The 13,305-nt window shown below is 40.3% G+C and overlaps 1 protein-coding gene across 2 annotated transcripts in view; it reads right to left on the minus strand.

The window, feature by feature from the left end:
• pspc1 (paraspeckle component 1) overlaps positions 1-13,305 on the minus strand; it is a 172,379-nt gene that overhangs the window by 151,186 nt on the left and 7,888 nt on the right. The gene's annotated exons all lie outside the window — the stretch shown is intronic.

Below are 13,305 nucleotides of genomic sequence, written 5' to 3' on the forward strand. Positions count from 1 at the left end.
CCTGCCGGATCCAGGCCATATCCAGATCTGATGAAAGACCTGCGCCTGGACCCGATGATAACGCAGTGCTGAAGTGCCAACTAGTCTCTCCCTATGGAGGATCCCTTCACCACTCTACAGATAAAGCGTTGTCGGGAAACTCAATTCGCGTATCTACCCCGAATTGATAAAATAAAATAAAATTCTGTATCAAAAATTATAAGGAAACACCAGTACTTTGTTTAGGCTTGGTTTGTAGGGAATTCCAAACTTGCGCACATATATTCAAACGCACATAACTATAGAACCAATTCTTAATGCGCATGTGACCGCCATCAGCGTTTCTCACAGGTTCGCGTTTAAAGACTGTGTCAGGCATGAAAACAGGTCAGGGGTAAAAAAGGTGAGAAGGCGGCATACCCAGCCCATTTTTTGTTGAAATAACTATATTTCATCATAGTTTTCTTAGTTTTTTTTATAATCAGTTATGTACATTAGGGTTTTATTTTACATTTAATGTTGTTAAATTAATGTTTATTGTATTTTTAAAATTTCATGTGTGTTACCATTATGGTGTTTAATGTTTGTTTGAATGACACTGTGCACCTTCTGTATATTAAAATTAATTTACTTGTGGAAGTACTACTTGTGATGAGCTTTGATTAATCATGTAACTCTCATTACTGCTGAGATTGTTGGTTTGTAAGTGTAATACTATGGTACAAAACAGATATTAATACTTCAATAGGTCGTATAACATTATATCATATTACTGAAATCCAATGTTAAATATACATGTTTAAAATGTTAAATTTACATGTAACTCCGTAAGTATGTTTACGGTTTGATGTGTTTTTTACAGTATTGTTCTGGTAACCACAGCTGCCAGTTTTTTTCCGTAAAAACAACGGGATTTTTTTTACAGTGTACTCCACAGTGATGAACACCCCCCCAAAAAACATGTAAGCTGCATTGACATAGTATTAGGCTACCAATGTTTCTCACCGGATTTTTGGATCACTGTGATGAGTGGACCTCTGCCACTCTAGGGGGGTTCGGGGGCATGCTCCCCCGTAAGAAAATTTTGTGCTTTTTAAATGTTAAATTCATCAATCTGGTGCAAATTAAACAAAGAAAAATTCAAAACTCTTTTAGTTACAGTGTCTGTCTACTACTACAATAATAGTTATAATATTAATCCCATGATAGTAATAGCCATATATTGTAAAACAAATGCACTGAAAAATAAAGGAAACTTTCATAATTAGTTTTGTACTAATTTCTATACTAACTTAATCAAGAAAAGAACCAATGGGCCGCTGATCTACTAATTTCATCGGGTGTCAGAGGAAAAAAAACTATTTACTATACTATTTATCACGCATTAAAAATGCCCCAAACCAGTCGTCTGTATGATAATCTGAAACAAGGACTGTCCTGCTTCACTTCACAGATGCTGAGTGAAAGGAGAATTATAGAATGAAAGGATACTCATTTATATGACACTTCATCACGAGAACAGCTCGTTCAGCTCGTCATACGTCGTCCTTTCAGTTTCGGTTTTCAATCGATCAAGTTTTTTCACGTTCTCTCGATAAACCACCCCTTTCAATCCAATCGAAATTATTTGTAATAGAGCTGACACTTTGAGTTTTTAACGGGTTATGTTAAAGCCCTACTTGTTATTAATGTTTTTATGAAATATCTCTAGTGAATGCATTATCATATCACCGTATTATTTACCGCCATGCGAGCCACAAATTAAAGCTTGGCGAGCCACATGAGGCTCGCGAGCCGCGCAATGAATAACACTGCACTAACTGTTACTTGTTTCCTGCTCGCTCAGCGCTCACGGCGCCCGCGCCCGCTCGCGATATTATCTCGCCCACTTCTATGTCAAAATGTAAAAATAATGACATTGGCAACATCGCTGTCTGTATCTGACAGGACAGTTAACATTGTAAGCTAACTTACCTCAGGCTTGCTTTCCGACGTGCGGTTCTATGTTCGGCAGTGTGTCCAGTTGTCAGACTCGCGGTGTAAGACTTAGAAAACATTTCTGCCCGTTACTCTGACTCGTATTGGCTGTCATGTTTCGGCATTAGGAATGATGATTGTTTTTTAAAGCTGCGAAGTTTATGGTAACTTTATAGGGGATAAATGCTGGCCTCGACCTCGACCCCCCCCCCCCCTCCCCTCCCCTCCCCCCTCTAAATATTTTCTCATCGGATCTGCACAAATCACGTAGGTGACCCTTTTAGGTTTTAAAACGGCGAATTTCGCCGAAAGGTGAGGAGTTTTCATGCCTGCTGTGTAGAGAGAATGGTGTCGTCTTAGCGGCACCTAATTTAATAACAAATGATTGTTGCGACGGAAGCGAATCAATCAAAACTAACTTTAGCTGGAAAATAACTTTATTAAAGAACCGCTATAAAGCCAAAACAATCTCTGTTACCTTAAATTATACGTTTATCTCTGTAAAGCTGCTTTGAAACAATCTACATTGTTAAAAGCGCTATATAAATGAAGATGACTTGACTTTAGCTCCGCAATACTTGAGTGGATGAACCGGGAGGTTTGGGCAGAAGCGACAGCGTACCAGACCACTCCTACCCACCTGCCGTTGAACAAAATGGGGTCTCAGGACAACCCCGAGGTCTTCCTGTACCTGTTCGAATAGACAGGAGGATGGCCACGGGAGCAATCACCGGTGCGCCTCATTCCACTGCTGTCTGGTGAGATGCAAGTGGCCGCCCAACAACTGCCTGTCCGGAACCTCCTGGTCTTCGAAGACCTGAAAAGGGCCATCTTACAGCAGTTTGTGATGGCCCAACAACTCCGGGACTCCTGCCGCAAATGGCTGTTGGCTGAGGGAAGCGACGTTGAGGTGATCGTCGATCAGGTGGTACTGGAACAGTTCGTCACTCGCCTGCCCAGGAAGACAGCAGAGTGGGTCCAGTGCCACCGCCTGACGTTGCTGGACTCAGCCATTCAACTGACGGAGGACCATATGGTGGAGTGCCCAGGGGTCGACGAAACCCTGCCAGCAGTCTCTCTCTCTTCCCCTTTTTTTTCTCCCTCTATCTCTTCCCCTCGACCTGTCCCTTTTCCTATGTCCCGTCCTCCAGGCCCGCCTAGAGTTCTACCCCGAGGGCGGGGTGGTTCTGGTCTGGATCACGCTGGTGGCCCGCGAGCTCCGCCCAGGGGTGCAGGGCTGACCACTGCCGGGACCAATGCCGCTTTATCTCCCCCTCTCTCTTCACGCCAATCAATTGATCCGATCACTTGTATCGAGTGCCAAAATACACTCAGACCAATCAAAATACAACCCAGTTATTTGTACCAAAAAGCCGTTGGAAAATGCTTTTAAAGGCTGCTCATTGCCCATGGCTGGACATTTAGAACAAGCAACAACTTTAAATCATCGATTCTTTTGGCCAGGCATTCACGAGAACGTGCGTAGATGGTGCGCTTCTTGTCGTGAATGTCAGCTGGTAAATCCGCCGGCCTCCCCAAAAGCGCCTTTGCGGCCCCTCCCACTAATGCAGGTTTGAAAGAATTGGCATGGACCTAATCGGGCCATTTGTTCTAGTGGACTATGCAACGCGATACCCAAAAGCTGTGGCGCTCTGCAACATCTCCGCCAAGAGTGTCGTGGACGCACTGTTTCACTTAATCTCCCAAGTGGGGATCCCGAAAAAGATCCTCAATGATCAAGGCAAGGCGTTTATGTCCCGTACGTTACGCAAACTGTATGAATTACTGGACATTAAGTCGATTCGCACCAGCATCCATCACCCACAAACAGACGGCCTGGTGGAGTGGTTTAATCGCACGTAAAAACCATAATTCATAAGTCGAAATTAAATTCAGTATGTCCTGGACCTGAGAACAAAACTCCACACATGGGGGTGGCTCTCGATGGAGAATTTGTTACAGGCTCAGGACAAACAGAGCCGGCTATACAACAGAGGAACCAAACAGAGAATTTACACTGGAAGATAAAGTCCTTGTATTGCTCCCTACATCGAGTTCCAAATTACTCACAAAGTGGCAAGGACCCTTTGAGGTCACACAGCGAGTTGGGGATCTCAATTAAGATGTAGTTCGAATGGATAGGAACGGGACACATCAAATTTATTTATATATATATATATATAGTGAGGCTGTAGGGGTGTCAAAATTAATCGTTTCTACGATGCATCGCGATGCAGACGAGGACGATTCGGTATCGGTTCAGTAATAGACCATAACGATTATAATGTACGGACTTTTCTGACGTCATTTGTCGCGTACGTGCATTGTGGCGGAAGCATACAATGGCAGAGGGAGGCGAGACGCGAGTGCGAGAATATAAAAAATGCTCCAACTACTTTAAAAGCCGACATCTGGGCACGTTTCGGCTTTTAGGAACAACCTGGTAAGCACGACCTGCAGAAGACACGCGCTGTATGTGCGCTCATGTCACACACAAATAGAATATGCAGGAGGTAGGCTAATACCAATAACTTCATAAACCACGTTAGCCGTTTTCACCCCAAGCTGTTAACGCCTGGCAGAGTCAGAGAGATGCGCAGATGAGCTCCAACGCCGAATCCGCAGCCAAAAATAAACAGTCCACCCGCCCCAATAATATTCTCTGATTTAAGTATCCGCACCCTATGGTCAAATTACAATTATTCTGTGTTGTTACGCGTGATTATAAATGGATGATCGTCACCTTCAACAGCGGACTCGGCGACGGTTGATGCGCGGATCTTTAATGGTAACATAATAGCCTACACTGATTAATGAGCGCTGCTTTTAAATGAACATTTTTGTAAAACAAAATTTATTTGACAGATTTTCCTTTTCTTAATGGCATAAACAAGCTTTACTCCCTTGAAACTTTAACTGGAATGTCACTGTTTCTGTCACTGCGACTTCCCAAGCACACACACACGTGCGCACACATCACTTTTGAAGAGAAATTTAAAATTGAGGATGCGGTGCTTCGCGATGCATTGTGATATCGAATTGAACTGAATCGATGACATGATAATCGTAATCGAACCGAACCGTGAGACCAGTGTAGGTTCACACCCCTATGAGGCTGATGATGGTAATTAGTGCAGAAGATGATCTCGGGCCAGAAGTGAATACCAGAAATCAATCTCTCACTCTGGCTCCGGGAGGAGATCATCTTTCGTTGTCCCAGATCACTTATGTAGCCAGGTTGCAAGCAGAATTTGCCGACGTGTTCAAACAAATCTCATTCAGCACCATATTGAGGCCGAGCCAGGCGTGGTGGTGCGCAGCTGGCCATACAGGTTACCTGAATACAAAAAAGTGGTTCAGACTGAATTAGAGACGATGCTTGAGATGGGGGTAATAGAAGAATCCAACAGTGTTTGAGCAAGCCCGATAGTTTTAGTACCTAAAACCGGCGGCTCTTAATTTCTGTGTGGATTACCGCAAAGTTAATGCTGTGTCGAAGTTGGACATGTATCCAATGCCGCGTGTTGACGAACCGCTTAATCGGCTGGGCACCGCTCGTTTTTATTCTACACTGGATTTAACTAAAGGGTACAGGCAGATCCCCTTATCGCCTCTATCAACAGCCTTTACAACGCTGTTTGGATTACACCAATTAGTTACGCTTCCTTTCGGGTTGTTCGGTGCTCTGGTCATGTTTCAGCACCTCATGGACCAAATTCTCCGGTCGCATGCTGCATTTTATATTTATAGTAATGACTTTTCTCAGTCGGAAAAGGGTGGTTTGCCCGCTTCAGGTTGGTGGAGAGCTCCTGCCTCAAGTGGAGGAGTTTAAGTATCTTGGGGTCTTGTTCACGAGTGAGGGAAGGATGGAACGGGAGATTGACAGGCGGATCGGTGCAGCTTCTGCAGTAATGCGGTTCCTGTACCGGTCTGTCGTGGTGAAGAAGGAGCTGAGCCGCAAGGCGAAGCTCTCGATTTACCAGTCAATCTACGTTCCTACTCTCACCTATGATCATGAGCTGTGGGTCATGACCGAAAGGACAAGATCCCGGATACAAGCGGCCGAAATGAGTTTTCTCCGCAGGGTGGCTGGGCGATCCCTTAGAGATAGGGTGAGAAGCTCGGTCACTCGGGAGGAGCTCAGAGTAGAGCCGCTGCTCCTCCACATCGAGAGGGGTCAGTTGAGGTGGCTCGGGCATCTTTTCCGGATGCCTCCTGGACGCCTTCCCGGGAAGGTGTTCCGGGCATGTCCCACCGGGAGGAGACCCCGGGGAAGACCTAGGACACGCTGGAGAGACTATGTCTCCCGGCTGGCCTGGGAACGCCTCGGTGTCCCCCCGGAAGAGCTGGAGGAAGTGTCTAGGGAGAGGAAAGTCTGGGCATCCCTGCTTAGACTGCTGCCCCCGCGACCCGGCCCCGGATAAGCGGTAGAAGATGGATGGATGGATGGAGTAATGACTGGCAGCGTTATATGGAGCATGTGCGCACTGTCCTGAGAGCGCTGAGACTGGCCGGGGTGACGGCAAACCCAAAGAAGTGTGTGGTTGGGCGTGTGGAGGTCAGGTATCTGGGTTTCCACTTAGGTCACGGGCAGGTTGATTGCCCCCAAATTGATAAGACCGCTGAAGTTACAACTTCCCCGAGACCCAAGACCAAAAAAGAGGTGAGACAGTTCCTGGGGCTGGCAGGATATTATTGAAGGTTTGTGCCAAATTTTTCAGACCTCGCCAGCCCGCTGACTGATCTCACTAAAAAGGAAGCACTAGATCCGGTCCAGTGGACGGAGCAGAGCCAGCAGGCTTTCACTCAGGTAAAAGCTGCTCTATGTGGTGAGGCGCTCTGACATTCTCCTGATTTTTCTCTCCCCTTCTTGTTGCAGACTGACACATCGGACAGGGGGCTGCTGTCCCAGGAGATAGAGGGAGGGTGATAGAGGTACTACTGCCGAGTACACAGCTGAGGTCTATTATGTTTTACTTTTCAAAAAGTGAGTCTCCATATTAACTTAAATGGAATCTCACAACCTAGCCCTACGTCTTCCCTCATACATATACTCAGACACAGCAAAAAACGATCCAAGATCTTTATTTGACAGATGATATCTTTTGAGGTTGAGGTTTAAGTTCAGCCTCAATAGGAAACATTTTTTTTAAATACCTCCAGCTTAGAAGCTTTGTTAAAGGTAATCAAGCAAATCAAGATAATGCCCTTACTAGACCCCCACATTCTTCTTTGGAAAAATTATGATAAAGGATAGTTTGAGAAAGGGTATTATATCAGAATTTTACGGGTTGCTCACATCTTTTTCATCTAAAAAATTCACAATATAAGTTGATTGCATGGAAGGAAAACTTGCCATTTGAAGTTGTGGATGAGGATTGGAAAGCAGCTTGTACTAAGGTTCACACTATGTCTATAAATACACGACTAAAACGTATACAGTATAAATGGTTAATGCGGACATATGCAGCACTGGTGGAATTAAATAGATATAATAAAAACATACCAGATATATGTACAAAATGTATGGAAGATAGAGGAACTTTGTTTGTCATTCTGGGAAGAGGTAAGAGTTATAATAGAGAAGATTATTTCAAAACAAATTTTATTGGACCCTAAGCTTTTTTTCTGTTGGGATACCCAGTGAAACAAAGTTACAGTAGAAATGAGTGAGCATTTATAGACCTCAGCTTGATTTATGCCAAAAAAATGTGTCGCTCTGTTGTAGACGAAGATTCACAAACTAAGTACTACTCAATGGATAAGACAGATGTTGTCAAGCCTTTCATTAGAAAGGCTAACTTGCATTTTAAAGGCTAAACAATGTATTTGATAACATATGGAGTCCTTTCATTAATTATATTGAGGATTTGAATTTAACAGATGTAGATGACTAATCATTGGGGGACAATGCAGGTTCCAACCTTGTAGAATTGATATATTCTTCAACATATTTTTGTTTTAATTTCGAAAGATTGTGTATTTTCAGTCAGATGCATTTACATTGTGACTGTGCCTCAGATGCAATCAACTCTGTGTCTGTAAAGGTGTAAACCAAATGGCCCATACAGACATATGGCCCATGGAAACTGATGGGTGTGAATGACAAAGAAACAGCATTGCTCAGAGTAGATTGCAGTGTAGATTCATCTCCTGTGGGACGTCCTAACTGTTTTCTATTGTATGAAATAGTTTCCCTATTATCTTCATGTATAAAGTTGTCACACAGACAGAACTTTGGGTTAAGATTATTGAAGGACGACATGCTAACATCGCTGCTGAAGAACTGCTACACTCCAAACCTTAAATAAATTCTTCTCCCCACACGAACTCTGGTCAAACTTACTTATTTTATGAATTAGAGAAATCTAAAACATTAGCAAGCCATCCAAACAACCGATCTGCCAAATACAGCAAAATCTAACATTTTGCATTCATTACGATTATAATAGTCAATTTTGAATATATTACCATTTGCTAAAACAAGAGGAGCATTCTTGTTCTGAGTGTTTAAAAAAAAAAATAATAATCTTTGTAGAGTAAATGCAGCGATCTTATGGTTGTATGGAATTTTAATGAATGTTTAAGAATGTAAAAGGCTGTACTTAAAGTGTTAAAAAGTGAAGAATTATTTTAATATAATTTAATAATACAATTTAATATTTTTTATCTATTTTAATAGATATTAAAATATCTATTATAGAAGATGATTTTTTATTATAAATAAATCAATTTAAAAAAAAAAAGATTTTTGTGAATTGCAAAAACACATTTTCACAGTTTTGCTCATATTTATATTTACCATGTGTGCCACTGTTTGTAGAGCCCACTATAAGTGATCATAAGATATGTGGTAAAAGTGGACACATGTTTAACATTTACATTTAGATGAAGGGTTCCTTTCAATGGGTCCATTTAAAATGTGTGTGAAATTATCATTTGTAGCTCAAAAAGTCCATAAGTAATTATCAATAGGCCCTTTTTAGATTTATTTATTTCTATAACATGTTTGGCTTTCTAACCTTCAAAATGGTGTATTTGTGTGAACTTTCGTGTTTAAATTAAACAATTAATATAAAATGAATACGCAATGTTTTGTAGACATGCTAAACAACTAAGTAAACACTTCAATAAATATTCATCAGATTAAATGTTTACAAAGCTTTTGTTGTGTTTTTATACACTGATAACACATAAAATTGTTTTCTGATGTACAAAACAAAACATATGTTGATTTGCACACTATGTCTGCATGTTATTTTAGGCTGCAAAAAGGATTTTTATCCTATATTTGAACAAATTATAATATAGTAATACTATGATGCAAAAGTACTACACAGAACACATTTTTATATTACTGAAGACAACCGTAAATCGAATAATTCTAGTTATTTAGTAATTAATTAAGTGTGCTTGTTATTAATTATTTATTATGTTATTATGTTAATAAAATTTAGTAATTAATTAAGTGTGCTTGCACACTTATTGTTCTTCTTAAGTTTTCTTATTATTATTATTCCCGGGAGAAAAATTTTGGCCAGCTCCTGCGCCTAGGCCCTTTGAGACAGAGACACCGTTCCAACTTTAAAACGTTCGGTCAGTACCGGTGTAAGTTGCTCGCAAAGATGACATCACGAGTCCATGTCGTTTGTCCGCCATAGTGGATTGAACAGAAAGCGAATCTAAAGTTAGTCGCCAAAACAGGAAGTTGTTCATATTTCAGGAACGCTGTCACGTATCGAAACCAAACTTTGTACATTAACTCGAGACTCCTATGTGAGGATGTACAAGATAAAAAAAATAAAAAAAAAACATTACAAAATTTGACATTATTTGGCATTTCGGTTTCAGACACAGCTAAGGAAGTATCAGCAAAAGATTAATAGATTTCTAGCCCTTGCATTAGCTTTACTACTAGATATATTTATGGAGATGAAAAAATAATAAGGCGCCCTGTACAGCTATGATCAGCTGTTCGGCCGAGCATTCAATGTTGTTACGCTGCAAGTTGATGGTTCGTTGCTGCCGCGCTCTATCACTCGCACACCATAAAGAGCAAATTGTTTTTAAATGTTTCAATTTCATGATTAAAATTACATAATTTGGAAGCGGATAATTTCTTCACAAACAGCTCATTATGAATGTTAGAATGCTGCACCTACACTCGATAGTGTGAATAAGATCAGCGCAACGCAGACCACTGCATTGACAGGGTAAAACATATGATCTGTCTACGGCCAGGGCTCAGCGTAGCCCTGAGCCGTAGACTCAGCCGTAGACTAACTTTATGTTGGCATTAGTGGAATTGCACTAGCATGGTTTAAATCATACTTATCTGACCGTTATCAGTTTGTAGCAGTAAATGAAGAGATGTCTTATCGATCACAAGTTCAGTATGGTATACCACAAGGCTCAGTACTAGGACCGCTGCTGTTCACTCTGTACATGCTACCCTTAGTAGATATCATTAGGAAACATGGAATTAGCTTCCACTGTTATGCTGACGATACTCAGCTGTATATTTCTTCAAAACCTAACGAAACTTACCAGTTCACAAAATTAACGGAATGCATAGCTGATATAAAAAAATTGGATGACTAGTAATTTCCTACTTCTAAATTATGAAAAAACAGAAATTCTAATTATTGGCAGGCATGAAAACAGGCCAGGGGTAAAAAAAGGTGAGAAGGATGCGGCATATTTACATTAATCCCATGATATAATCATGTAATAGCCATATATTGTAAAACAAATGCACTGAAAAATAAAGGAAACTTTCATAATTAGTTTTGTACTAATTTCTATACTTGAAAGAGTATATTTCTATACTTCACATTAAAGATGTGATTGGGCTAGCCCAGTGTCAATCAAGAAAAGAACCAATGAGCCGCTGATCTACGTGTTTCATGGGGTGTCAGAAAAAAAAACTAGCGCTGACTTTTTTTTGACCAATGCATTACACACTAATTACACACTAACCCAGCGCTGCCAAATAAGCAAAACAAAATGTATGGGCCGCCGATGTACGAGTTTTATGGGCCGTTAAGACAAAAAAACAAAACAAAAAAGTATGAGATGTATCGGCCCAAAAAGCACGTCGGCCCACCCACCCATTAGCCTACATGCCTGGACATCACACAAAACAAAATCCTACCTGTAGCCTTTAACCATCCACTTATTTAGCTGCTGTCGCATCAGTTGACATGCCATCTCATTTCCCCTCTTTCTTTGTCTATTTTTAGCCCCCAACAGCTTTTTTGCTTTATCCATCTTTTTCGACGACAACTCACTAACTGTTACTCGTTTCTGCTCGCTCAGAGCTCACAGCGCCCGCGCCCGCTCGCAATATTATCCCGCCCATTTCTATGTCAAAATTAAAAATAATGACATTGGCAACATCGCTGTCTGTATCTGACAGGACAGTTAACATTGTAAGCTAACTTACCTTTCCGACGTGCGGTTCTTTGTTGAGCAGTGTGTCCAGTTGGAGCGGATGGATTACTTTTGTGAAGGATGCATGCACATTTTTGGGACTTGAAGGAGTGGACCCCATAACTTGACATTATAACCACTGAAAGATCTAAGACATTTTCTAAAATAACTGAAAATGTGTTCATCTGAAAAATGATTGACATATGCATCTCGAACGGCTTGAGGGTGAGTAAATCATGGGTTTAATATCATTTTTGGCCGAACTATCCCTTTAAAGACACATCTCTTTGACCTAGCATTCACATAACACATTATAGACTTCAATAATTCAATGTTAGACTGCATAGATTAGGTCAGCCGGAACCGGGAACACTTCCCATAAATCCTGATGTACTCGTTACATCATAAGAAGAATGGCATCTACGCTAATTTTAGTGTCTTTATCTCGAGGTTTTCCCGCAGCCTGCCGGATCCAGGCCGTATCCAGATCTGATGAAGGACCTTCGCCTGGACCCGATGACAACGCAGTGCTGAAGTGCCAACTAGTCTCTCCCTATGGAGGATCCCTTTACCACTCCAGATAAAGCGTTGTCGGGAAAATTCGTTTCGCGTACCTACCCAAAAGTGACAAAATAAAATTCTGTATCAAAATTTATAAGGAAAGACCAGTACTTTGTTTAGGCTTGGTTTGTAGGGAATTACAAACCTGCGCACATATATTCAAACGCACATAACTATAGAACCAATTCTTAATGCGCATATGATCGCCATCAGCGTTTATCACAGGTTCACGTTTAAAGTCTGTGTAGAGAGAATGGTGTCGTCTTAGCGGCCCCTAATTTAATAACAAATGATCATTGCAACTGAAGCGAATCAATCAAAACTAACTTTAGCTGGAAAATAACTTTATTAAAGAACCGCTATAAAGCCAAAACAATCTCTGTTACCTTAAATTATACACTTATCTCTGTAAAGCTGCTTTGAAACAATCTACATTGTTAAAAGCGCTATATAAATGAAGATGACTTGACTTGACAAGAGTAAAGACTCATAAAACTGCTCCAAAACTGTAGCAAGGAGAGTAAAAAGGTAGGCATCGTTTGATAGAAAACCAAATTTTTTGAAGAAAAAAAACATTACATTTGGACATTCTCATGCTGAGAAACTGCTGATAAATAAATAAATAAATAAATATATAACTATATATAACTATATATATATTAATATATATATATATATATATATATATATATATATATATATATATATATATATATATATATATATATATACACTGTATATTGTATTATAATTTTACATATCTTTCTTATTTGACATGCAATAGCTCAGAAAGGAAATAAGGTAAGAGGAAAATTCTTTTTTAGTAAAGTTCCCCTACATGTGAGCTGCATCTGTATGAAATGTTGTGGTAATAGCATTAAGTAATCAAAAGTTACAGCATTTATTTAGCCCTTGACACCCCACTTATGGGTATTTTTTAAAATTGTTCCTTGTATCTTGTTATAGACGCAATGGATTCTGTTGATCAACTCATGGACTTATTTTAATTGACTAATTTTAATCGTGAGAATCGGCTGTAATTAATGATGTGCCATTGTCCACGATCGGAGCATGTTTCATGAAGTTACAGCGAAAACGTGACAAATGTAATATTTAAATAACATTTATCCGTATATTATTTACATGTGGGTCTTGCGAGGCTTCACGTAAAAAAACTCGCTCAAGTTTAGTCAAAGCCCACTCCTCTACTCCGACTTTTAAAATGACATGACACATGACTATCTGAGCTCTAAGATGTTTTTGACGCATTACATACATAGAACAAAAAAGTAATTCACAAATGATGATTTTTATTTATTTATCTGCAACTTGGCACTACTTAGAAGTTAATCAAAT

This window comes from Scardinius erythrophthalmus (assembly GCF_964197995.2).
Source record: "Scardinius erythrophthalmus genome assembly, contig: HAP1_SCAFFOLD_55, whole genome shotgun sequence".
In the NCBI taxonomy this organism is placed as follows: Eukaryota; Metazoa; Chordata; class Actinopteri; order Cypriniformes; family Leuciscidae; genus Scardinius; species Scardinius erythrophthalmus.